The sequence below is a fragment of the Nannospalax galili genome, unplaced genomic scaffold (genome assembly GCF_000622305.1).
Source record: "Nannospalax galili isolate Female #2095 unplaced genomic scaffold, S.galili_v1.0 scaffold76, whole genome shotgun sequence".
Lineage (NCBI taxonomy): Eukaryota > Metazoa > Chordata > Mammalia > Rodentia > Spalacidae > Nannospalax > Nannospalax galili.
The window spans coordinates 1893067-1920873 of record NW_008339767.1 but is presented as its reverse complement, the minus strand read 5'-3'; the positions used below and the strand labels follow the sequence as shown (position 1 = coordinate 1920873).

Below are 27807 nucleotides of genomic sequence, written 5' to 3'. Positions count from 1 at the left end.
ATATCATTTTATCCCACTTAAATACTCTCTCCTGTCCTGAACTGTCCCGCTTTACTGTATTTCCAATATTGAATTAAAGATACTACCTTTAGGCTGGGTGTGGTGGCACATGCCTTTAATCCAAGCACTTGAAGGGAGAGACAGAAATTGAGGATGGCCTGGTCTCCATAGTGATTTCCAGACCAGCTGGAACTGTTGGGAGACCCTGTCTCAAACAAACAATCCCCCCCCCAAAGGAGATTACCCTTCAAATGACAATGCTTTTATCTCTGTATTCAGCTGCTTATCATAGAGATAAAATACCATTCTATTAGTGTAAATATAGCTTTGATTTTCTAATACATCTAAGCAACACTTATCTACTTTTAACCTTGAAACAATGAAACTTCAAGTCACAAAATTAAGCTTTCGTTTTTGCTCCTCCTATGGAGTTTAATCCCGGGAGACCAATTTTCTTCTTCAAATGTTGGTTTTATTATCATTAAAATGCACAAAGACCTTCATGAAAATAGGCATGAGAATTATATAACATGCTAATATTAAGTTCTATACTAATATTAGGTCAAACTGCGAAATGCCAATAGAATCAACTTAGGGTCTGGAAAAAAAATGTTCAAACATGACCATTCTAACTTATAATTAACAAGACACTGTCCTTGCCTAAACTGTGCAATACAGCATTAGAATGCTATTCTGTGTATATGGACCGAATGCACAGGTAAGGGCATACTTGGGTAAGAGTGGACTTTTGTCACCATATATTTAAATATTTTAGTAAGAAAACTCTAAAGTGAATTAATTTTTAAAAAACTTTTGTAAATTCAAAAATTAAATTAGAACAAACAAGAGCATGATAAATTCTAAACAATTTTGCTGATGGTTTTGCAAAATTATAATTATGGAATTTTCATTAATATGCGTATATTTAGATGCTTTTTAGAATAGATACAAATTTTTATGTAAATAGATGTAAATCATGTGTATATTCAATTATGAAATAATATCACAAATATATATTTGTATATATATGTACATACACATATGAAATTTAGGATAACAGAGTTTGTGCTCTATTTAAATCTTCGAAATGTTGTCTTTTTAAACCACAATTCCTTTCACAATTATTTAATCCACAGCTTCTAAGGTCAAGTTTTACAATACCATGAGATAAATAGTAATCCTGTTTTTAAGGTGCTATAATTAATGAGATGATTTATAGTCATGATAAAATGAATAAGAACTGAGAAATATTACATATATTAAAAGTATTGAAATATATTTAACAAGAATTCTTTAAGAAATTAAAAACATTCTTTCTCTTGAATTGATGTATTATACCCAATGTCTATGTATTAAAATAATTAAATTACATATATTCAAGGGGAAAATCACCTTACCTTGTCACCTACTGAGAGTGTTTTAGCCCCAAAGCTGGGAATTCATTTCCTCTGTCTTGCAAACAGGTCACAGTGCTATTTTTATTCTCAGCAGAGAGTCAGCTTGCTTTACTGAAACGAAGTCCTTTGCTGGATGTGCTCACCCCGTGCCATAGTGCGTTCCATAGTCAGGAACTCTATGCTATGAAAAGTGGTACTCCACCAGAGGGGTTCATGAAGAAAGTGAAACTTTCTCAAATTAATTTCTCCAAATGACCTAAGCCCCAGCCATCTCCCCTCCAATGTTCTTCACACCTGCTCAACACTTTGGATTAGTTGAGCCTGGATGAGTTGACTGCCTCCCCCTATGGCAATATTTCCTTCTCAAAGGGCAGTTGCTATGGTTGTATAATTTTGTTCAGGGAGTAGGAGTCTTTGTGATTGACCAAGCTGTGCTGAAAGATAACAAGCACAAAAACTAAAGTTTAAGCTGTGGAAAACTTTGTCAAACTCTCAGTAGAAATCTGAAAGAAAGTATTCTTTCCACATTGAAAATATCTTACTTTTAAAAAGAAACAATTCGTCTAACTGTAAAGGGCTCAGGACAGTTAGAAGAATTTATCAAGCTTGATCTGAGCCCTTCATCTCCTAATGGCAACATGGGGAACTGAAGCATGCAGAGGGAATGAGGACAAAATCAAGACAGAAAAATCTCATGCCCTCATGTCCTGTTACACCTTGGGTCCTGTTACTGAGAAGATGCCTTGGTGCCTCCTTCTGCTAGGCTCCACACTGTCATTCATGCTAACTGTTTCATCAGTATTTTCTATGCCTACTGTCAGCTAGCATACTCCATCTAAAATTATCTCTCTTGAACTTCTATGTATGATATCTGACTGACCAAACATAGCATTGAATTGATTTCCAGACACTGGAAGAATTCTGTTCAAAGAATTGTTTAACTACAGTACCTGTTTATGTTGAGCCACCACTGCAGGTTGAGCCTTTGCTGGACATTCTCACTTAACTATTCCAGTGCATCCTTTTGCCATTTTATTTATCTTCATCTTATTGTAATGTTGGCAATTTTGTTCAAGTCACACTATTGCCATCTAAAATTTCAGGCTCTGATAATCATGGTTATACAACAAAGTTTCTGGCCAGTGAGAATGGTGGAGGTCTTTGAAGGAGGATTTTGTTCTGTTTTTTGAAATTTGCCTTTAGAAACAAAAGCACAAAGGTTCACTCATGGAAAGATGTGATTTGGCCCTTGTTCTTATCTCTTCTCTCATGTCTTTTTCACACCTGAAATAATAGTGTGATGGTAAAAAAACAGAGAGCCAACTTCAGCCAAACTGTACGAGAATAAGAAGAGACAAGCCGCTAAACCTGAATGTTGGATGATGCTCTCAGGTAGCTCAGGCCTCCCTAAACTCTACTAAATGTTTGCTAGGTGAACATAATCACGTTTTATTGCACAAATTTTTGTTAAACTGTCTGTTGTCATTAGTTTAATTATTTCATTACTTTTGCACAACACAAAACAACTCTCTGAACCATGTGGTAATGTACTACAGCTAGAAATAGAAAAGGAGCTGGGATTCCAAGCTTATTTGTAACTTTAAATGCAAATTCTTTGCTCACTTAGTGGTCTTCATCTATACCTAAGAATTTCATGAATGACTTAAGTAGAATAAGCACCAGCCATTAGATTCTCACTTTCCCAAAGCTCAAAAGATGTTAATGTCTTACCACTTCAGACTGCGGGTATATCGAGACTAGATTTTCTGTGTCGTTTTTTCTTTTTTTTTTTTTGAATTAATATTCAGTTATGTCATGTTTTGATAATTATATTAGAATACAAGTGGCAATATTGAGTACATACTGGGATATAGAATGCAGGAATTTTAACAGGATGTCTGGGGTGAAAATGTAAACTTATTCATCCATGACGTGGTTATTATTATAAACAGGAAGACTGAAAACGATTGCCAAGTGAAATGTTAGAATACAAAATGGGATCAGTGACTGAACACTGGACTTCCTAACAGAAAAACAGTAAGTACTGAAGAACCCAGAGACATGGGAATTAAAATGGTGTAGTCTATGACACCAAGCCACCCAAAACTGAATTGAACATTTGATGTACCACGTAAAAAAATTTGGCTGGGTCACTATTCAGCCTGATATCTAGCCATACCTTTGGCTCCCTCTGATTATGCAGTCTTCATTTAATTATTAGTAGTCTCTTTTTACTAAGGGTTAGTTTGGACAATAAATTACATGAACATCTGGGAATGGTGGCACACGCCTTTAGTCCCAGCACTCGGGAGGCCAAGGCAGGTGGATCTCTGTGCGTTCAAAGCCAGCCTGGTCTACATAGTGAGTTCAGGTGAGCTGGGACAACAGGGAGACCCTGTCTCAAAAGACAATAAATAAATAAATAATAAATTATATGATATTTACAAGTGAATTTTTAGAAGAATTCTGTGGGAAAAAAGTCCAATTTCAGTGTATGCAAAAACACAGAAAGAAAGACTAAGAGATGGTCAAGAAGACAAAACAAAACCAAAAGCAACCAAAGAACAAAAGAAACAAAAACAGTCTTGCTACAAGTGCATTGATAGAAATGGAATAAAATCTACAGTGATAATAAAATAATATGCTCATATACTAAAGGGTCCAGTAGACAGTGAAAAAAAAATGTTTAATATAGCCGGGTGTGGTGGCGCACACCTTTAATCCAAGCACTCGGGAGGCAAAGGCAGGCAGATCTCTATGATTTCAAGGCCAGACTGGTCTACATAGTGAGTTCCAGGACAGCTGGGGCTACAGGGAAACCCTGTCTCAAAAAAGACCAAAAAAATAACAAAAGAAAGAAAAGGACTAAAGTAATTGGATTTGTGTTTAGTGGAGGAATAGGTTTAGAATGGAGAAAAATTAAGATACCATTCTCCAAGGGGTTCTCTCATTTCTGTATGTTTTGATCTGTATTCTGGACTACATATCAAGAATAATTATATATTAAACTTTGAAGATAGAGACAGATCCTTCATAGCAAAGAGCAGATTTGTTGATAGTGCTGTAAGGCAGAAGTAGCACATGTCTTTCTCTGAAGGAAATGACTGACACCACTACTCTTTTTAAACATTTGAATTCTCTTTGATTAACATTTCCATTCCACGTTGTAGCCCACCCTGTGTTCAGGTGTCATCTGCCCTCCCGGTGCTGCCTTAGGGAAGAAGGACCTAGTGAACTAAAGCAAAACTCTAACATTCTGCTATTGCTATTGCTATTGTAGTAGGCAATAAGCCTTTTAATTTTCTCATGTCAGAACTTCATATTCCATGACTCTTGAGGGGTGGCAGGTTTCCTTAAAAATAGAGAACTTAAAATATTTCCACCCCCTCTTCCATGATGGTCCCTAAGCCTTGGGTGGGTAAAGTTTAATAAAAGGGTCCTGTCCAAGGACCAGCATTCAGCAGACTCTTGATCTCTACGCTTTGGTCATTTGTGACTTTTCGTGTTCCTGGCCCTTTGCTACATGAGGGAGCTCCATTAATGAGAACTGAAAGATTCATTAGTGTCCTCCTCTTTACCCCAGCTCTGTGTTCCATGAGCCTTTGAGGTTACATTGTAGGAGCCAGGGAAGAGGTGCATGATCATGTGGAAACAGAGTCCTACAACCTCCTGGGAACCTGCTCATACGATTCTATGGCAATGGTGTAGCATATACAAGTCCGATGCAAACTCAGGCAGACAAAAACTGAACACAGAACTGGGGAAATGAACAGCAGACCCCAATCTGATTGCTGCTAGATGAAGAAGATCTCATCTTTATAAAACAAAGGACTCTAGATAGGCTGACTAGACCTCAGTGGCTAGACTTGTACTGGGGAACATCTGGGGACACTGACTTGACACAGTGGGCCTTAACAGGGATGACAGAGCACATGGGCTCCAGCAGGGGGGTTATGGGAGGGTACTGGTGGGGACAGGGGTATAACAATAATTAAAATTGATTGAGATAGTCTGTAAGAAATACACAAAACTTCAATAAAAGCAAAATTCAAAAAATAGAGAACTTATATAGTTCCTGATAACAAGATTGTAGATAATCTAAAATAATAATAAATAAAACAACTGTAGGCTAAAATTCTACTGTATTTCTACTCGATATGAAATTTATTTTTATAAGGTCATGTAAATCAGTTTAATAGTCTGTAACTTTAATCATTATTTTACTTATAAATAAAGTAACTTCCTTCAATTTTTATAGTTAAATTTTAAATATCAGTGTGTGAATCCACATGAAATCTGTTGTATTTTAATTTGTTATAAATCCACCACCTGAACTGATAACAAATGATCTAAAAATCGTGTAAGTTCATCATTACCTGAATATATAATATAAATCAGACTTAATGCATTAAAAGGAAAAATAAAATATTGGGTTAGTAGGCAAGGTGGGAAGATTGGGGAGTAGGTGGGAGAAGAGGGAGCATACAATCAAAATACATTGTATGAAACTGTCAAGGTGTTTAAAAAAATCAAAATGTCTTTTGTAATATATTAAAAATAATGGAAATCTTTATGTGTCTGAGTTCCTCATATTGACCTAAATATGTGCGCATGCACATATGAAAATTATCATTGTTTTTCAGCACGTACTTGATTAGCACCTCCTCTGTATTATATGGTGTGTGCACTAACTCTTCAGTGCTTAACCAAGTCAATCTAGTATTTGCTCTCATAGAAGCTAGAAACTAGCTGAGAAAGTATTTGATCAGAAGAGTATTAAATAAATATATAATTTAACAGTACTATGAAGGGAATGAAAAGGTCACTTTGACAGAATGTTGTGGTGGAAGGGAGTCATAAACGCAAGTCTCCTCTGATAGACCCCGATCATAGCTGATGCCATTTTAACTGATACCTATGTTACAACACTTGATCATTGTGAGAAGTGGGTGGAAGAGATGTCTGACCTGATGAAACAGCACACTCATGGATAGAAATAAAAGAGTCATTTGATGTACTTCTTGCTTATTATTCAACAAAGTCTTCCACGTCTAGCTTGATTGTTTGATTACTTAGAAAAAAGTCAGTCAGTTATCTTATATACTATGGTGTTAATTTATTTTATTTATAGAGTTAAGGTAAAATGGTAGTGATTATTTTGATTAACTGTATGCCTATATTTAGCATATTTGAAGCAATCAATCTAATCCATTGTATTCCTAGGAACTGGTTTAAGGTAGGGACATGAATTTAGAAAACAAATTGTAAAGAGAAGTCTATTAGAGATTTGAGGCCCACTACACAAGAGGGAATTCATTCCTAATACTGCAAATCTGGTCAAATGTCTATGACTGGGGAGATCAAAGACCTTAAGGGGAATTTTACTATTGATATTCTATTAAAAAATAAGTACCCAAACTGACTTGTGAATATATATTTATACCCTTAGACTAGTGTAATCTCAGCCTTGGTCAGATAAGCTTCTATTTGCAGTGGGAGGTTAATATAGAAACCCACAGCTGGTCAAAATACTGAGAATAAATGACTGTTGAGTGTTCAACCCTAAATAGGACATCTATATAACCCCTTCCGAGGCCCAAGAAACCCCCCAGAATCTCAGAAGGGGTTTTTAAATAGAGGAGCTGCATGTGGAAAGGAAGGAGTGCTCTGAATATGACATGGTGACTGTACTCAGGAACATGCAGCAGCTGTGGGTTCTTGCACAAGGCCTATGAGGTCACACACACACACCCTCACATAAAAATAGGAGGGAGGCTAGTTGGGAAGAAGATGAGGGAAGCAGCAGGAGTGGGAGATGGTAACAGAGGGTAATGAGGGCATGAAAACGATCATAGCATATTGTATACATGTTTGAAATTGTCAAAATAAAAGATTAAAATATTCATGAACATTATAAAACTAGTTTCCATATGGCATTACATTGAACAAAACTGAGTAAATAAATTAATTCAAAAAATAGAACTCCCAGGCTTTGTATGGTGGTGCACGTCTTTAATCCCAGCACTGAGAAGGCAGAGGTAGGCAGATCTATATGAAATCAAGGCTGGCCTGGGCTACATAGTAAATTCCAGGATGCTGGTACTATAGGGAGACTGTGTCACACACACACACACACACACACACACACAGAGAGAGAGAGAGAGAGAGAGAGAGAGAGAGAGAGAGAGCTCCCAAGAACAAATTATAAAGAAGAGGTTTTTTTGCATGGGAATTTGGAGCTAGCTGTCAGTCCGAGGATAAGTCAACACATCAACAAAAGGATAAGGCAAAATTAGGAGAAATCTAAAGCCCCACAAGAGCAGGCCAGGACCCTACACACCATCCTGGACCTGACAAACCCCTGGCCTTGGACTTGTTCTCAGTTTTGGTAATATATTTAACTTTAGTTAAATCATTTTTTAAAAGATTTACTTATTTTTAATTTATGTATGTATGTGAGAGTTTTGCTTGCACGTATATGTGCAGCATGTGCATGCCTAGTACCCATGGGGTTCCAAAGAATAGATCAGCTAGATCCCCCTGGAAGTGTTTGCTGGAAACTGAACCCTGATCCCCTGGAAGAACAGCAAGTTCTCTTAACCACTGAGCCATCTCTCCAGTTCGATTTTATTGTTTAAATGAGTCTTTCTGGTTTTGTAGCTTATAACTTCTAATATCTAGAGTATCATTTTTAACTGGCCTCAGACATGAAGAATGAAGAAAAATTAGAGAAAAGTGGCTAATGGTTTCAAAACTCCAATCTGACCCCAAACAAGCATGCTTATGAAATTTCTTGAAATTGTTTGATAACAATTTTGGAATTGCAGGTCTTTGCCAATTTTCTTTTTTAAATCATTGCTGTTACATGATCGAATTTTCTTCCCTATTTCCATTTAAGTAATTTTGGCAAGGTGGTACTGTGTACAACATCCCCATACTTTGGCTCTCTCATACATCAACCCCAGGAATAAAGGAGACTCACAGGTCCACAGAACAGAGACTTACCATGCAGGGTGGAATCAAACTGAACTGTACAATATTCTTTCCCTTGGTGTGCTCCTGCCTGGCATCTCCACACTACAAGACTGACTTTGTCTTGTACTTACTGCTGGGTGGGAATCTGTGCTGTTCTCATCCCCATTATGCCCTGCTCGGCCATGCACTGCCTTTACCTAATACTTGTTAAATGAGATACTGAGCCATTTTCCTGGTGTTATTGTTTTCAGAAGAGATATTGCCTTTTTCTCATGCCCTCTCTTTCAGGGTTATTTTCCTATTCTGCAATGATGGGGTGTTAAAATACTCTACAGTTTCTTCATATTTTCATGCTCAAAAAATGTAATGGTGAGATATTTTTTATGACTATTTCCTGGCCTTAAAAAGAGTTTACTAGCATATTAAAATCTTTTAATATGAAACTCAGTATAACAATTGGCCTTGAACTGCACCCAAATATATTAATTTAGTTCATAAATCAGTGTAAGTCATTTCTGTATTTTCCAGAAAGATAAATTAAAATCTTCCTCTGGCTATTTTCTAACTTTTCCATTACTGGACAAAAACGCTGTTAGGTCAAATAGATTATTTTCTAGAAACAAGTTATTGATGATCATTTAGAAATCACTAGTATATATGGATTGTGCTTTAACATCTTACTTCTGGAAATGTAGATACAAAATGAGGTGGTAATGAAATGGCCTGAAGGAAAAAGTTTTCTGTGCTTTGTGAACAAAATTCTTAGAGGCAAAGGGACAGGGAAGAATAGCAAAATAACATATACAATGTTTTAAACATGTAGTACTTAAATCATTATTTTATGAGCTGAATTCATAGTTTCTACGATAAAAATGCTGAAACGAAGCTTAAATATGCTTCCTAGAGATTGAGCAGGGGGTCTTTTTTTGTTTTTTTTCACTTCCAAATTTAAGTGTGTTTCTCCTGTGAGCCTCCAGGTAAGGATCCTTAGCATCCTTTGTGAATCGTCTTATTGTCTGTACTCTCCTTTTCATTTGTTTATTAAGTCTCTGAGACTTCTTCACTTGAATTTACCATTCATACTCTTTGTTCCTTTTAATGAATTATTGATCTTGTACTTCACTTTATCCAAGTATCATAAAGAACTACTTCATATTGATGCATCAGATTAGCATTAAAATTATTCATCTTACTGAGACTTTCTTTGAAAATGTGAATTAGATCATTTGTAAGATCACCCTTCTAAAAAACAATCAAAGTTGTTAGGTATAGCATATTGTTAAATCATTTCAAACCTTAAAATATTCTGTAAGAAATTAGATAAATGTAAGGATATTAAAAATGCAGACAAGTATGTGGATCCCTGGAGCCACTTTGTCCTAATGACATTTTCCAATCCGTGTTGAGGTGACATTTCTATTTTGGCTTCCTGGTGTGTCATGAGCATCAGAAGTGAAGGCTTTGGTTTTCCACTCATGACTCCAATCCACCTTTGAATGAGACTTTATGAGCAATCCAACCACCACTAGCAATTATCAGGAAAAGCTGCTCAAAGCTTGTTGGGTTAAAAAAAAAAGAAGCCCCTAAAGGAATGAAAATGAAAAGTTGCGCTTTTGTGCATTTCCAATTCTGACCAGACTCACACACACACACACACACACACACACACACACACACACACACAAACCATTGTTAGAAGACAGAGTTAAAACTGGAGAGCAACAGAGGAACTGTGTGTATAAAGTTAGAATAGGCTGAAAAGACAATTTTCATCAGGCCTGGGTGAAGGAGTGCAAAATTAAACATTTCCTTCATGTGCAGGGTTATGGACATCCTTTCTAATTCAGTTGGTTGAAAGTACTACAGTGTCTCCTTCAGACTGTTTCATTTTCTTTCTTACCGTTTTGGTGTTGGGCAGAAGCCAACTATAGTAGAATGAATTTTATTCCTCAAAGGCATGAGGTAAAGTCCCCACTCCCAGCATCTGTAAATGTCATATACTGAGAAATATGGTCTATGAAGTATAATTAAATTTAAAATTAGATCAAAATGCTGTAAGATAAGTGTTAATTCAATTTAACTGGTGCCTTTATAAGAAATGTCTAGGAGAAGACATCCAGAGACGATCATGTAGAAGATAAATATGTGATTTTTGGTCATTTTTATGCCAAACAAGATAGTATTTAATTATAAATAAATAAAAGGAAAAAGAAAAATAAGAAATACTTGCTGCTAGATTGGCTTTAACAATTACATACGGACTGAAGGGATTTCTCAGTGGTTAACAGCACTGGCTACTCTTACAGAGGACCTGGGTTCAATTCCCACCACCCACATGGCAGCTAACAGCCATCCATAACTCTAGTTCCAGGGGAACCTGACACCCTCTTCTGACCTCTGTGGGCATTGCATGACACAGGTGCACTTACTTACATGCAGGCAATACATTCATACACATAAAACAAAAATTGAAGAAAAATTGTATACAGAACATTATGTAATTGTGATAGCTAAACTCAATTGTCAACTTGGCAAGTTCTAAAAATCACCTGGGAGATGGACTCTAGGCACAACTGTGGAGAATTATCTTGATTAGATTGACTGAGGCAGGTTGATCCAACCACTGTGGGTGACAGTGGTGACATCTGTCCTTGGGATGGGATCCTAGTCTCTACAAAAAGGACATGAGCTGAGCACAAGCATCATCATTCCTGCTTCCTGACTGCAGACGCGATGTGACCAGCTACCCTAAGTTCAAGCCACTTTGATTTCCCATCAATATGAACTATAAAGTTGAACTGTGAGTAAATAAACTCTTTCTGCCTTAAATTGATTATCGGGTATTTTAACATAGCAACAGAAATAGTATCTAAGACACTAATCATAAAAAACTGTAATAATGTGGTAGAATTGCTTGATCCATACCTTGAAAATATATGACAGTATTTATTGCAATAGAAAATATTGTTGTAGTGTCTGAAATTAAATATATTTCTAGTTTAATCCAATATTATCTGATGTGAAAATTCTACTAGCTCTAATAAGCATCAAAATTTTATAGACATTTATGTGATCAATTTTAAGATTAGTTCAGTGTAAACTTACAAAGCTATAGCTTCAATTTTTAAAAATAAAAGCAATATGGAAAAACTATTTTATAGCATTATCTCTAATGCTTTATCATTTCACAAATTTGATTTCAGACTCTGAATACTCTTTCAATATAAATATTTCTGTATATGAAATTTTTGTTCATATTTCCTACTTTTCTCTCCATATATATGTTATAATACTTTTTAGTTTGTTAAGTACAGTTTAGGACACTTAAAATACATATAATAACTTTATCAAGCAAAAAGTTACCCTAATATTTTTTTACTATTTTTAACTCAAATTGTCTTTTGAGACTAATAATATAATATTTTCCCATTTTCTTGTCTGGTATGACTAACAAACATTTTTCTTTTTTCTTTAATTTTTATTCAAACACATTTTCTTTAATTAAAACAGTGTATGACTATAAAAGCCAGAGGGACAAGATATCTGCTGCTTGTTCAAGAAATGACAGGAATAATCTGGATATGATTCCCTGAGAGTTCATCTAATTCCAAATGGATAGCCCTAAACACAGGTACACCTGAGCACCACTTAATGTATAAATGTATCTCTGTATATGTAACAATAATAATCAAAGGAGTGGGCAAGAAATTAAGAAGGTGACATGGGGAAAGTCGATGGGAGGCTGGAAGTGAAGGAAATAATGCAACAACAGTACTCACGTATGACATTCTCCAAAATAAAATAAAAATAGATAAATAAAATGGTACTTGGAGAGCCGAGTTTTTTGTAATAAGACACTAATAACTGTATAACTTGAATGTTTCTAGAAACATTTCCTCAATTATAGCCTATGTAATACTTCTTGTTCCATTCTGATTTTACTAATCTTCTAGTCAGAATCATCCTCAAAACCACACGAATGTGAACATGAACAACCATTTAAAACACTGGCCTTTTAAGACAAGCACAAACTAAGGCTGTTCATGAGCACAAATCAAGCACTGCTTGACTGTTATGGAGTAACCAACTGTTTTCTGATGGTATTTGAGGTCTGCTCCGCAGGAGGGAATTCATCCATCAGTCCTGTGTACATGATCAAAAGCCCACGATTAGGGAGGTCAAAAATATCGACAATACAGAGAACCTATTATTGATACTATACCAAAAGAAAATGTTGTCCAACTGCCTTTTAAATATATATGTATCTTCCATAGAATACTGCTACTTGCTTTCATCTTCCATGAAGCAAACTCTTTCTGCAGTAATGAAAATGACTGCTGGGTGACATGTATATGTCCTTATGTCTCCAAGGCTCAGGAGACATTGCAGAACAAAAGGGTAGAAAGAATGTAAGAACCAGAGGATGGGAAGGATCACTGTTATCATATATTTTATAATTACAACATTAAATATTCTATTTATAATATATTGCGTACATTATATATATGTGAATGTATGAAATTGTGAAAGAATAAATAAGTAAAATAAAGTGAAAAGGCTATATAAAAAAACAATAAGGCAAGCACACTGCTAGTCATAATAAAGTCACAGATAATAATATGAGTATGTAGGTGCCTCAATAAATCAAGAATTGAACAACCATAGGATCCAGCTCTATCACTTTTTTCTGTATATCGAAATAAACATACCAAAGAGATATTTGAATATCCATGTTTATTGTGACCCTATTCACACTAGCCAAGATATGGAACAAGCCTAAATGTTCATTCACAGGTTCATGGCAAAAAGAAAACGCAGTACATAAACTGACATTTTATTCAGTTTTAAATACTAATTAAAGTATAACAGTGAAAAGAAACCAAATGGGACTGGCATCACTGTAGTAAGAAAAAGAAGTCAGATTCAGAAGGAAAACATTTTATGCTTTTTCTCATGTAAAACTGCAGGTTTAAAGACACAAGTGTATTTATTATGCATATACCATATGAAAGTACAAAGGGCACTATGAAGTGAAGGGAGAGGTCCAAACACAGTGGGTAGTGGGGCACTGGCGATGGTAATCATAGGTATGACATGGCATTGGAAGAGGACACTATTTGGGGAATGAAGGGAACTAGAAAGAAAGAGTAGAGAGACAGAGGGCAGTGGTGAATGAAGTGAGAAAATATAGAGTAAAATGATATGTATCTATCAATATCAAATGAATTCCATCAGTCAAAAATTAACTAAATTTTTAAATAGGATATTGTCTATGAAAAAAGACTAAAAAAACCTGAAAAACATATTGTAGCTTGCTGTACTAGTTCCTTTTCTGGTTACAGTCAGAAAATATGACAAAAACAAACTAAGAAAGGAAGGAAGGGTTTCTCTTAGCTTTCAGTTTGGGGTACAGTCCATAAAGTAGGGAAGGTATGGTGCCAGGAAGGTGAGGCATCTGCTCATAGTGATTCTCCAGGAAGCAGAGGGATAAATGCTGATGCTCAAGGTGTGTTCTACTTTTTATTCAGACAGGGACCACCATCCATGTAATGGTGCTACCTGCATTTAAGGGGTCTTTCCATCTTGACTAGCTGAGTCTAGAAAAGCCCTCACATAAATGAACAGAGGTTTGTCTCCTAGGTGATTCTAGATCCTATCAGAGTTATCCATCTCCATTTAATCTCAAAATAGTGATCTAATGGGTGGAGAGATGGCTTAGTGATTAAGAACTAGGTACTTTTGCATGAGAGTTGATTTTGGATCCAAGCACCCATAGTAGGTGGCTCATAACTGCCAATAACTCCAGTTCCAGGGTATACAACACTGTCTTCTGGCATGCACTGGCACTGCACTGACATCCGCAAACCCAGCCCTAGACACAGACATGAAAACAGAAGTTAAAAATGAAAAATAATGATCTGAGCACAAACTCCACTCAGTTTCTTGCATCAAGAATATAGAAATCACAGAATATTTAAACGATGAGTAAATATATTCGATAAAAGCAGGCCCTGTGACTGGACCAGAAACTGTAATGAAGTACTAGAAGTTAGAAAAAATATAATTAAAGAAATAAGCCCCATCAAGGAATGTATATACTAAATTGTCATTATGAATGGTCCTGAGAGATAGCTAAAGTCAGGTGAAGAAAAAAACCCTGTGATCGGTAGGCCACATCTTCTCTAAACCCTCATATAATGGAACTTTACGTGCACTAGGTATTAAGCAATGGGATTTTTGCTTTAGTAGACACCTAAACAAAGAAAAAAATGCAAATTCCTTAAAAGCATGATCATGTGTTTAAAAACATAATCTTAATCGTTGATTACATTTAAGAAGAGACTCTAAAACATGTTCAAAAAGATGCTAATGCTCAGGGTAGAGGATGATAGAGCAATGACTCTAAAACTTGAAATAAATCACAAAATATTTAATTATGAAATGTAAAAGAAACCAGCAAAGTATTTATGAACAATTACTGTTTTATATATAAAATGGAAATCATGTCTTAGACCTGTAAAAAATGAATATCCACTCATTTTTTGATATCTATGGTTTATAATTAATGTTACAATGTTATACTGACATATTTAATTCTTACAAAACCAAATTTAATCAGTATTATTATTAGTTACATTTAAATATATATAGAGTTCAAATAATTGGTCAAATTTCTCATAGCTAGCCCTTGACAGAATTACATTCATTTTTTGTCTAAAATTTGAATAACTACACTTTATATCTTCCACTCCAACAAATACAATACACATAAAAATAATGTGACATACGATCAAGTGACAGAGGAAAACAATTCTTCACATAATATTAGAAACAAAGTAATTGAATCAAATTAACTAAACTTGCATTCAATAAGGTAATAAAGGGAACATGAAATAAACCTCTGAACAATAGAAAGAAGGAATTAATAGCTAAACTTTGAAATTAATGAAAAAAGAAACAAACAAATATAGAATTGACAAATAAAAGGGGAAAAAACCAATTCTTTGAAAAGATCAATAAGACAGGCAAGCCTTTGGCAAATATGATCAAGAGCGCAGAGAGAGAAAGCACAAAGTAAAAAAAAAAACCTGCCAAAATGAAAAAAGGAGGTCATGACTGCAGGTGCAGAGGAGATTAAAATACCATTTTCAGAAAGCACTATACACAACTTTCTACTGAAAAAGTTTAAACCTATACAGTTTTGAAGAGAACTATAAAATGCCAGCACTGACCCTGGAAAAAGCAAAAATTCAGGCTAAAACAATACTCGTATAGAATAGTAACAGTGGCTAAACGATGTGCCATTACGAAGGTTATGTAGTGCAAGACATTTTACAGGCTATTTTAAACAAATCTTCAAGCAACGGGTACTTGTGGTCTCATAAAAAGTATTTTACAGCGTGAAAATCAGGAAGTTACACAGTCTGTTTTCTAATATTCACATACATATGGTGACAAAACTGGACGAAAACTTCATACTAGAGAACACCGAGTCAAATTTATGCTTGAGCATTGTGGTGGTTAGTGTTGTCAACTTAACAGAATCTAGAACCTGGGAGATGGGCTTCTGGGCATGCTTGTGGGGTATAATCTTGAGTGCCTTAACTGACCTGGGAAGATCCACCAGACGTGAGTGGAACCGTTCCCTGATTGGAATCCTGCACTGTGCTTTGCTTTCCAATTATGAATACCACATGATCGGCTGCTTCAAGCTTCTGCCACGCTGACTGTTACACTGGACTGGATTCTTGAACAGTAAGCCTGAAAAAAAAAAATTGCCGTTAAATTGCGTTTGACAGAGTATTCTATCACACAACAGAAAGGTAACTAAGAACTCGAGGTATTAGTGAATCAAAATAGTCAATTCCTGATTTTCTCTCTCTCTCTCTCTCTCTCTCTCTCTCTCTCTCTCTCTCTCTGTCTCTTTTACAATAAATTATATATCCTTTGAGACTTAGAGGATAATCAATATCTAAGTACTCATTTCCTTTGATAAATACGATTTAATAATAAAAAAGAGAACTTATCACCTGAAATTATGGGTCATGAAAGCTCAGCTCAGGAAAGAATTTTTCTTCCACGAGTTTGATGACTGATATTGTTCTTTAAAAATATTATCTTTAGGGAGTTGGAGAGATGGCTCAGCAGTTAAGAGCAAGAGCACTGGCTCCTCTTGAAGAGGCCTTGGGATCAGTTCCCACCACCCACATGGCAGCTAACTGTAATTTCAATTTCAAGGAATCCAATGCCCTCTTCTGACCTCATGGGCATTGCACAACATGGGTGCACTTACATACATGTGGGAAATAGAGCCATACACATCAAGCAGAAATAATAAATAAAATATGCTTTTAATTACTAAAAGTTTATCTTCAGTTGACACCTTTGCCTTTATTGTTGGTAACTGTTATCAATGTTGGTTTTTCATGAGTACATTAGTAAATAATGTATACTTTTATTTCACATTACTCTGTTTAGGAATCTGTCTTTAGTTCACGGCCTTCTCATGTCACTCTTACACACACATTTGCTGAACATTTTGTCTCTTTTTGTGTCTGAAGAGAATGTAATGGGATGCTTTCAATTTTGTAATTATTTATTTCATGAACACATGGCTAATTGTTAAGGAAAAATGGAAAAAATCCACTAAATATTGCATCTACCAAAAAATAAATGTCTGCATCCAGAGTTTGTCAAGTCATAAGATACACATGATAATCAATATCTAAAGGGAAACATTTAGTGTTTTGTTTCTCTTAAAGTTTCACACACACTAAAAGAAGCTGTTGGAATTGGAAGTGAATTTCAGTGGCAGAACATTGTACCTTGGGTTCAGTCTTTAATAATAACTTGTAAATAAATACTACATGTATGTTTTTATATATTCTGTATTTTTTAAATCAAAATGATTTTGAGACAGGATAACCCAGTCGGGCCCCAAGTTCACTCTAGAGACTAGGCTGGCCTTGAACCCATGACCCTCCTCTCTCAAGCTACTGAGTGTTGGAAGTACTGGTGTGAATTATCTTACCAGTTTTAGGTATTCATTTGTAGTCCATGTACTACATAAAGTATTTGCCCAAAAAGTTTTCATAAAAATTATGATTTAAAACAAAATGCTCTTGTACAAGGCTAAATTGAAACAAAATAACAAGCAAAAGCACATATTTCAAGTCAAGTTTCTTTGTCACAATCTGCATGTGGTATTTTGAAATGTCAGGACTTGAACGAGGCATTCTGCATGTTTGTCTTTTTGAGTATTTTGTCCAAATAACATTTTCTTCCTCATCAACTGTTCTTTCTTCAAACCCATCCTTTTTCCTTCCTCTCATCCCTTATCTGTCTTCCTTTCAATTAAGGAATAGTCACAAGTAAATTTCTTCTTAATTGACCATGACATCATACATTTGGATCCATCTAAGTAATCCCCAGTTTTATTCTCTTATTTGGCTTCTTCACTGTCTTTAAATACTAGATAAGTAAGCAAATGAACATTCATAAAATCTACACAAATAGCTTTATGTATTCTGTCAAACAGGTTCAACTTTATGAAATGTCACAGCCACAGAGTCAGCCTTTGTTATATTAATAATCATTTCACACCTGTTTTCTTAAGGTCATTGTATACCCTTTAATGAGTAATTTAAATATCTCTTTTCTATGACCACAAATATTATTAAATTCTGACATAAAAATTCATGATAGATAAATTTAAAGTAGTGACATTTTTAATGAAATAAATCAGACCCCATGTATTCTGAACTAAATATAAGCTAATTAGATTTTAAAAGTACTGCAAGTATGTGCTAGTGACATCTCAGTGGTAAGAACTTAGCCAGCACGTGCAAGGATATAGATTTAACTTCCAAAATCAAATAAACAAACAAATTAATAAAAGTAATGCAATTACATTATATGTTTTATATATTATAATAATTAATACGAATTACAAGAATTTTAAGCCTTCCTCTCATAATTTACGTATTCCAGAATATGAATAAAATGCGCTTCTGGTCTAGATTGTAAATATTATGCTGATTTCCAGATCTCAGGAAATTTACCAGATCATAATAATTGCCTCTAAAATCTGCTTAAAGTAGAAAGAAACAGTCTTAGTTATTATAGCTTATTTTTAAACATTAATCTTAGATATGATACATTTCTTAGAGGTACACTGTTATCTTGAGCAATGTCATCTTAAAACAGGAAGCTTTGTTTTCAGAACTTAGAACTTTGTTAGCTTTCTATGAGTGAGATACTTTCTCATTTTGGAGTATTTTCCAAAGCAAATTATTTTTACTGTACTTTTAGTTAGTGATAAAAAGCCTTTCTTTAAAGAGAATAACAAGATTCCAGGCTGATATGTCTGAACTTCTTCGAGTTTACAGGTAAAGTCCAGGAGAAAGCAATTTACAATATTCTCAAATCAGCAGGAATATGTTCCCAAACAGTATTGGATTCCTGAAGCCTCAAATGTTACTGAGCTTTACATATACTACACCTTTGTATATACATACAAATCCATTATATAGTTATAAATTAAGCAAATTAAGAGATTAAAATAATCAATAATAAAAGATTATAATAACATTAGAATACTTCCCTTTGGAGTTTATAACAATGCCACATGGGTCTTGACTTTAATCACAAAGGAGCTGGTTACTCCCCTAACATTTGATCCACTATTGCCCCACTAAGCATATTTTTCCAAGCCAGTCACTATTTCAGCTCACACAGTTCATATCTAGTTTAGTTGATTATTATTTTTTCTTTTCCAGTAGCAGGTGCAGGACCTCCCAGTACTTCAAAAGCTAGGCAGTAGAGATGAGACTTCAATACCAGGTAGATTTTTCCATGTTTATTATATGACCTCACATGTGTAGTCTCCTTAGCAATAATGTCTTACAGGCATATTATGGAGGGCAACCAAGAGCAATGTTTAGGAGACTTCCTTGGTTAAAAATTCTAAGGACTGTGGCTGAAGTGATGGCTCAGTGGTTAAGAACACTAACTGTTCTTGCAGAAGACCTGGGTTCGAATCCCAGCACACGCATGACAGCTTACAACTGTCTGTAACTCCAGTCCCAGGGGATCCAGCAGCCTCTTCTGTCCTCCGCTGGCATTGCACAACACGAGTGCATTTACTTACATGCAGGCATAACACTCATACACATAAAATAAAAATGATAAATAAAATATTTTCAAAAAATCCCAAGGATTTTCCAGAGCCCAGCCTGCTCCCCACCAAGGACTCTCCTGTTGCCCAAGTGACCCAGGGACCCAGTAGACCGCCCTTCCCTTAGGCCCTTGCCATTGCTTCTAAGCTCCAAATTTGCTATTTGCCAATAACCGCCACCTCATCTTGAAGCCCTCCCTTCCTTGGGATTTGTGATATCCCTACTAGAAAATTTCCAGTGACCCCTATAAGCACCACAGATGAAGACAGGATGCTTGTGCCCCCTGCCATCATCCGAAACCTGCCACTGCTTGCCAAGCACCACCACCTCCTCTTGGATGCCCTTCCTCCCTTTAGGATATGCCAGATCTCAGCCTGCTCACCAGGGACTCTGCAGTAGCCCTACATGAACCAGAAACCTAGTAAGTTGCCTGTAGCTCTTCCCGACTGCCATCATCCCAAATCTCCAGTGTTGCTACTTGCCAAAGACTATCACCTCCTCTTGCACATCGTCTCTTTGGAATTTTCCAGACCTGAGTCAGCTCCCCACCAGGGACTCTTCAGTCACCTCACAGCCTCCAGACCCAGGCAGGCTGCTTACACCCTTGCCATCACCCTAAATCCCCTGGGCCGCTTGCTAGGGATTCACAGCTTTTCTGGGACCATGTTGCTTCCTTTGCAATTTGCTGGATCTTATTCCAGTAGCCTCCAGGGATTCTTCCTACTACAGGAAGACCCTGGCTCCTCCCTCCATTCAGGACTTACCAGAGCCCTGTCAGCTACTTGACTGGGACCCTCCAGTTTTTCCATTTAGCCCTAAGACCCAGGATCAGTCAACACCCCTAGGAGAAACCTGTTCTTAGCTCCCTGACAAAGCTACTATAAGCACCAGAGTGTGGTTGTCAAACAAAAGTAGTAGGATAACAGCTGTAACCCTAAGTATCAGACAAAGAGAAGAAACTGACATTCCAACCGTGTTATGAACTAGCCCCTTTCTGAACATTATAAATATCTATGGTGAAGTAAATGTCTTAAATGAAAAAGAAAAATTCAGATAGCTACAGATGTGCAAATCCCAATTCAGAAATAAAAATAACACAAAAAAATCAAAATAACATGTTTCTTCCAAAGAGTAAAAATCTTATAGTAATGACTGCTAATGAAAATGACCTATAACTTCCAGACAAAGAATTCAAAAGAATGTTTATACTTATGGTCAAACAACTCAAAGACTACAAAAACAAAGAAATGAATGAAATGACAAAGTCAGACTAAGCAACGCAAAGAGATTGATGAGTTAATTCTTTTTTTAAACATTTCTTTCTTAATCAAATAATTAACATCACTTGGTATATTCAAATTTCCTCTTCTACACGCATCCTCATTTAACCCAAGGATGTGACTAAGTGTGATAGTGAATTTGTTATAGGTTTCCATCAGCTATTTCACCTTCTTCAAGTCAGTATTTGACCATTAATTATTTGACACACTCAGAGAACAAATGACAAGTGCCTTTTCTCAGTGTCATGGTGACTTCAGTAGTAAAGTCCCTAGATCACATGCAATGAAACTGAATACCCCTTTTGACACATATGCTCCATTCAGAGGTTTTGACTCCATATTTCCTAATCTTCATTTATGTTTCTTAGGCCATTCTGGTTTTGTTTTCATTAGTACCCAGAGATATTTCTACATAAGCTAGTAGATATTACAGTATTAAAAAAGCAAAAAAGTCAGAAATTGATGTAAAAATCTAGAACTTACAATATTCCAAAAATTTTTATAACCTTCTGATTTACATGGACTTCCTAGATTTGCCTGCTCATGAGTTTCTAAACTTTCTCATGCTTTTATTAATAGACAATCTGGGTATTATCACTTTAAAAGGTATATTTCCAGGGCTGGAAAGATGGCTCAGCAGTTAAGACCTCTGGTTATTCTTGCAGAAGACTTGGGTTCAAATCCCAGCACCCACATGGCAGCTAATTATTTGTAACTCCAGTTCCAGGGGATCTGATGGCCTTTTCTGTCCTTTGTGAGCATTGCACGACATGGGTGCACTTACCTACATGCAGGTGATGCACTCATACACATAAAATAAAAATAATAAATAAAATTTAAAAAGTATATTTCTCCAGGTAAGCTCAATGACGTTACTCTAAACCAATATTCCATTTCTAAGGCGTGCAGGCAGATGCCTACAGCTCTGAATGCAGAAGCTTCACTTTCAGAGCCTTTGCTGAACGATATTCCCACACTTTTTCAGACAGAGTCATGGTCAACCACTTAACTATAAGACAAGACATAGGAAGGGGCACTCCTCAGCACATTCAGACTGATGCCTCCTTAATCGATTTCTTCATATACTACAGTAGAAGCTCAGCCATAACTCGTCCCTACTGCGCGCTGCGCACAGCGAGATGGCATGAATTCAGAAGCACCAGAAGTGCCAAGGACACAAACCATAGTCCACTCTGTCCCTTCCTGCCATCCCTTCCTTCCTGACCTTTATCCACATTACTGTCTTCCTCTCTCCATTTGTGTTTCTGTCACTGACCTGATCAGAGCATGTAGGAGTACTTGCTCTAAATTAAGTGGTAAGGATTGAAATCCTATTGTTTTCATTACATTTATTTGCTTTATGAAATTGTTGTCCTTTACTATTGGCTGAAACCACACCTGTATAAAAGATCAATGGATTTTAACTGGCCATCCTATCATCTCTGTAGGCATTATTGAAATCTATTCAGAGGTTTGGAAAGAGAGATTATTGATTTTTTTATGTCTGCATTTTGTAAATGATTTTTCTTCCTGGAAAAAGGACCACTTTATTCTTAGACTTATTTTTCTAGTACTGGGATGTGGTTACCCTTATACAATTTGGAGTAGTTTGAAGTGTTTGTAACAACAGACAGGGCAGAGATGACTATGATTTTTATTGGTCCCTTCGCTTCTGGCATTTCTAGGCTTCCTATTGCTGAGCTTACATCTCAGGTTATAATGACCTGGCAATTTCAGCCTTTGGCCATGTTGCTCTATTGGGAAGTATATCCAGAAGAAAGTACAAGAGAAGTTAGTTATAAACTTACTGCCCCTGTGTACACTGAACACAACTATATAGATATTTTATATCTTTATATATATCTATAACATATATGTGTGTGTGTGTGTGTGTGTGTGTGTGTGTGTGTTATAGAATCTTTAAAAACCTTGTATGTGAAGTACCTGGGTTTTTAAGTTAGAAGAATTCAGTAGGGATTAAAGTGATAACATCTGAAATCTTGGTGTCCTGAAGTTCATTGTCATCTGTAACTTGTTTTTGTTGCTTGAACTTTCTCCAACTTCTTAGATTTGACAAATACTGATACTTTCAAATTCTGTACCACATTACACGCTTTCTAAAATTCTTCTGTCAAGTAACCACAGGTTTTTCTTGACAGTCATGAAAGCATTCTAAATAATATTGAACTTGTGTTAAACATTTTAAAGTAGGAAAATACCTGTGAGGGAATGTGTTGCTTGCCTCAAAGACATGGAGATGTAATGATAGTGATTATACATCCTTAAAAGTTAAGGGGTTTGCATCTTATGATCAACTCATCATGTTTTCTTAACTTTATTATTTGCTTTGAATTGACATCAATTGACTTAGCATGTAATCATAGTCAATATCAGCATCTTTCACCTCTGTAGGCAATCATAAATACAAAGCTCTGTTGTTAATGTAGAGGATCTTAATTACAATAAAAAGTCATGAAGCAGGAGATTACATTAAGTAACCTGAGACATGTCTTTTATAAATACACACAGAGTCACACACACACACACACACACACACACACACACACACTACTCTTCCTCTGTTCTGAGCTCTTCCTCTGAACTCCACTTTATTATATGGGCCTGGAGGCCGAGATGAGCTGGGAATGGAGAAGAATGGAGAGGCCTAGAGGAAGCTCAGAAGAGAGAGAGAGAGAGAGAGAGAGAGAGAGAGGGAGAGAGAGAGAGAAAGTGATTTTTAGTTATGTAATGGTAACATGTTAAATATACATAGATTTGGCAAAACAGAGTTAAACACCAAAACTTTCATATGAACAATTTAACAAACTTTAATAAGAAATTTATTTGGTCAATAAACTACTTTGAGTCTACTGTGTCCCATACAAGGGGAAGTTTTCCAAGAAACATTCACATATTAGCTGCTGATTTGAAAAATAATGAATCAAATTTTGAATGCTAAGCATAGCGCCTTGGAAGTTTTGATGTCATCAAAGAGTTTTATCACTAAATTGAATAATTTTCCTGATTATCTACAGTTTTCTACTTCCCCTGGTCAAACAAAGTACACAAATACCTTGTTAAAGGGATCTGACATTTGGCTGAACTTGGCCTACCTTTTAATGCGTTGTAACCTGAATTTGTTGAAAAAAGTCATTAACGTAATTGAATTTAGAGCTCTTCCTCTGAACTCTACTTCAAAAAAACTCATTATGTTAGCAAAGTTTTTTCTTTTATCTGTTTGTCATTCTTTTTTACCTAGAAACAATGTTGATGAAGTAGCAGACTGGATAGGCCTGGGACATTTAAGATAAGCTGTAACCTGCCTATATGATTTGGCATGTTCTTGAGGGGAAATCTTGTAGTGCAGTGTGAGTGGACATCTATGCACTCAAAGCTTCAAGTGCATGACTTCAATGGTGGAACGACAAAATTTTAACCCAGTTTTCATATAATTACAGTCTCAGCAGACTTAGAGAAGAGTGCCAAGATGAAGAGCAAATTTTAATTGGAAATGCAGCTTTTGAACCAGTTTAAAATATCTACCTCAAAGACGGAAATAAAGAAGGAAGCATATTATCCTTTTAATAACAACATTGGTGTAGGCCAAATATAAAAGTCTAATTCCTGCAAAACTCTTTCCAGGGATTTCTATTTACCAATAAATAACTGTGATGGTAAATTCATTCACACGGAAGTTTATTTTTGATCTGAGCAACATTGCATAGAAAAATAACTCATGTGGGGCAAATGCTTTTTGATTGCAGCATGCAGCACTCCCAAACATGCTATGTCAACTAGCCCACATTTCAATAGACATAATGTTCATAAGGATGTCAAACCGGTTCCCACATCAGAGATACATGCATGCATTTTAACAGAAACTTAACATATTAAGATATACTAATTTGTTCCTCCCAGGAAGTTGTATTAAAGAAGAAGGAAATACATTGTGTCTAATATATGAGGTAAGTCAGAAATTGGCCCTTTGATCTTACAGGAAAATGGTATATCAAGTTCCAAACCAAGAATGGCACCTGAATATGAAAGTATATGATAGTTCAGAACTTTTTTCACTGGTGTAACTTCATGATGCATATCTCCATATTGGTTCATGTATTATGTATAATGCATACTTTAATTTTTAAGGCAAATAATGCTAAGAAAGATGACACACAGTTTTTGTCAGTCCTATATTGGACTACAAACCAGTCTTTTGTAGTAATGAGTTCTAAAACCTGTTTTTGCATTTTTCCCTCACGTATACTGGGATACCTCTAAGAATGTGTGTCTTGGGACTCAAAGGATGGCTTATTGGTTATCAGAACTTACTGCTCTTGTAGAGGACCTGATTTTAATTTCCAGCACCCCATAGTGACTCACGACCACTTATAACTCTCGTTCTAGGGGATTCAATGTCATCTTTAGTCTTCTGCAGGCAACAGGAACACTTATGGCACACATACACAGATTTAGACAAACATGCATATGCACAAAATAAAAATAGTTACAGAGAGCTACAATGGTGTGGTTTTTGTAGAAGTCAAACTGCTGGCCAATACCCTTCAGAGCCATTTGAATTGGTCAATTGCTCAAAACTTTCATAAACCCTTCTGAAACTGCTTTCTTAGGCAGATTCTGAGTAACCTACATTTGTCACTGTACTGATTTATTTCTCTAAACTGGCATTAAATAATTATTATTTGGTTGTCCACTCTAAATGTAAGGTGTTTGGTCTGAGGATACACAAAATAACATGCTAAATATTCCAGTGTACGTTACCACAGTGAGGAAAGTGAGCATGTGTGCTGAGGAAGGCTCACAAGTACAGCGAGCTTATCCTATATGAGAAGAAGGGACTCCTTGAGAAAGCTCTGCAGGTGCTGGTGGACCAGTCGAAGAAAGTAAATTAATCTCCTAAAGGCCACCAGAGGACAGTGCAATATCTGCAGCACTTAGGCACAGAGAGCCTGCATTTGATTTTTCTCTACTTTGTCTGGGCTGAGAGACTTCCCAGATGATGGCCTCAAGATATTTACTGAAGATCTCCCAGAGGTGGAGTCTCTGTCTTGAGTGCTCAGCTTCTTAACAGAGAATTTTAAGGGTCTTGCTAATTCTTATCTGGAGCACAACATCCATGTTTGGTCGGACACAGGCCCAATGTTCCACAACTGCCTGATCCTGCTGTACTGTGAGAAGGTGCAAAGTCTGATGAAGGGCTACTTCTTGATGTTCCCTGCAGGCAAAACTCCAGTCCTTGCTGGAGAGGAAAAGGGTGATCTGGGAAAATACTGGCAAAAGCTGTTCATGTTCTAGGAGATCTCCAGTGACTATGACCCAAGTCGGCTCATCTGTGACTTTCCTTTTGACAGTCTCTTAGAAGAACAAGCTCTCCATTGGGGTGCATGGAGAAACATGAACAAGCTCTTTTCATTTATAGATATAAAGGTGGCTTAGGAGCATTTTCACAAACATCATGACCAAAACAAAGATGGCAACAAAGATGTATATCTGTCCCTCCTTCAGATGTACCTACTTGGGGCCAATCAAACTGGAACCGCTAGTGTCACAAACCAATCTCCAGGAACTGCAGGTCCTGGAGCTGCACCGCAGCAAATTAGACACCACCAGGGTCATCAACCTTCTGTCAGCCAATACGCAGATCAATGACATATGTGTCCAGGAAGAACAGATCTTACACTAGCAGGTAAAGTGCATTATCACAGAGGAGAAGGTGTGCATGGTGTGCAAGAACATTGGGAACAGTATATTTGCAAGATACCCCAATGTAGTGGTTGTGGACTACTTCTGTTGCAAAGAGGTAAACCCAGCCACACCTGAACCCTGCATCCCAAGGACTCAGCAGTGGATAGTGCCCTATACCAGAGAGGTGAAGGAGCAGCTACCCTAGGAACCAGGGTCTGTTACCATCAGATGTCTCCCTCATTTGGATGCTGCTAACTGCCTTGCACCCTGGAATATCTCTATATTAACTGGGCTTGTGACCTGGCACTACCAGCTATTTAATAGAAAAAGTATTAGTTACACCTTACACACTTACATTGTAGGCAATTCCAGAGAATTTAACACCTGCTTGGACAGGAGGAGATGCACTGTCTTGCCTTCACATACAAGTCACCTGAATAAGGAGACTCAGTCTCAAGTGCTTGTACTCATGGGGTTGTTCATTGAGAGTTTTCTATTAAGTACATGGAAAGTCCCCTGGGAGCTTGATAGTGTCTCACTCCAGCTCCTCTGACTAAACAGGTTCACTGTAACGCCAGTGATTTCTCTACAGGAGCTGTTCCTTTGTCCCCCAAGTAGCTTCTTTGTTTTTCCCTCTAGTTTTTAATCTCCTTTTCTTTCTCACTATTTTGATCCTTAATCTCTTCTCTTGCTGCACCACTCAGACTTTCTCTCCCACTCAGTAGATGGGGGTGAGAGGAGTAGCTAATTTTTAAAAGATATTTTGTTTATTATTTTTATTTTATGTATATGAGTGAATTGCCTGCATGTGTGTAAGTGCACCTGTCATGCAATGCCCACGGATGTCAGAAGGCTTTGGATTCCTCCAGGAGTTACAGATGGTTGTTAGCCACCATGTGGGTTCTGGGAATTGAACCTGGGTCCTCTGCAAGAGCAGTCAGTGCTCTTAACTGCTGAGCCATCTATCTAGCCCCAGGAGTAGCTAGTTTAAGCAAGGTAAAATGGATAGAAAAAGCCTGGACTTCCAGGAGTGCACCATAATCAGTTGTCGTTATTTGAAGGTCTTTATTAGTCATGCTGTTCTTCTGAGAACCAGGGAGAGCACTGTTCGTTGTAGGAGAAGGCCTTGGAAACTCCCTGGACAGTACTGCATGTGTTATGTATCTCCTAGGCAGAGTCCTCTCAGAAGTACCTGCTCCAGCAACTCACCAGCTGCTTGGGCAGGTTGTGTCATCTTTGTGAGTGAGCCTTTTGTGCTTTGGACATCTTTCTCCT

At 36.6% G+C, this 27807-nt stretch overlaps 1 pseudogene; it reads left to right on the top strand.

Annotated features, from left to right (window-relative positions):
* Positions 1 to 15668: 15668 nt before the first annotated feature.
* On the top strand, positions 15669 to 26737 carry LOC103735340 (annotated as a pseudogene).
* The last annotated feature ends 1070 nt before the right edge of the window (positions 26738 to 27807 follow it).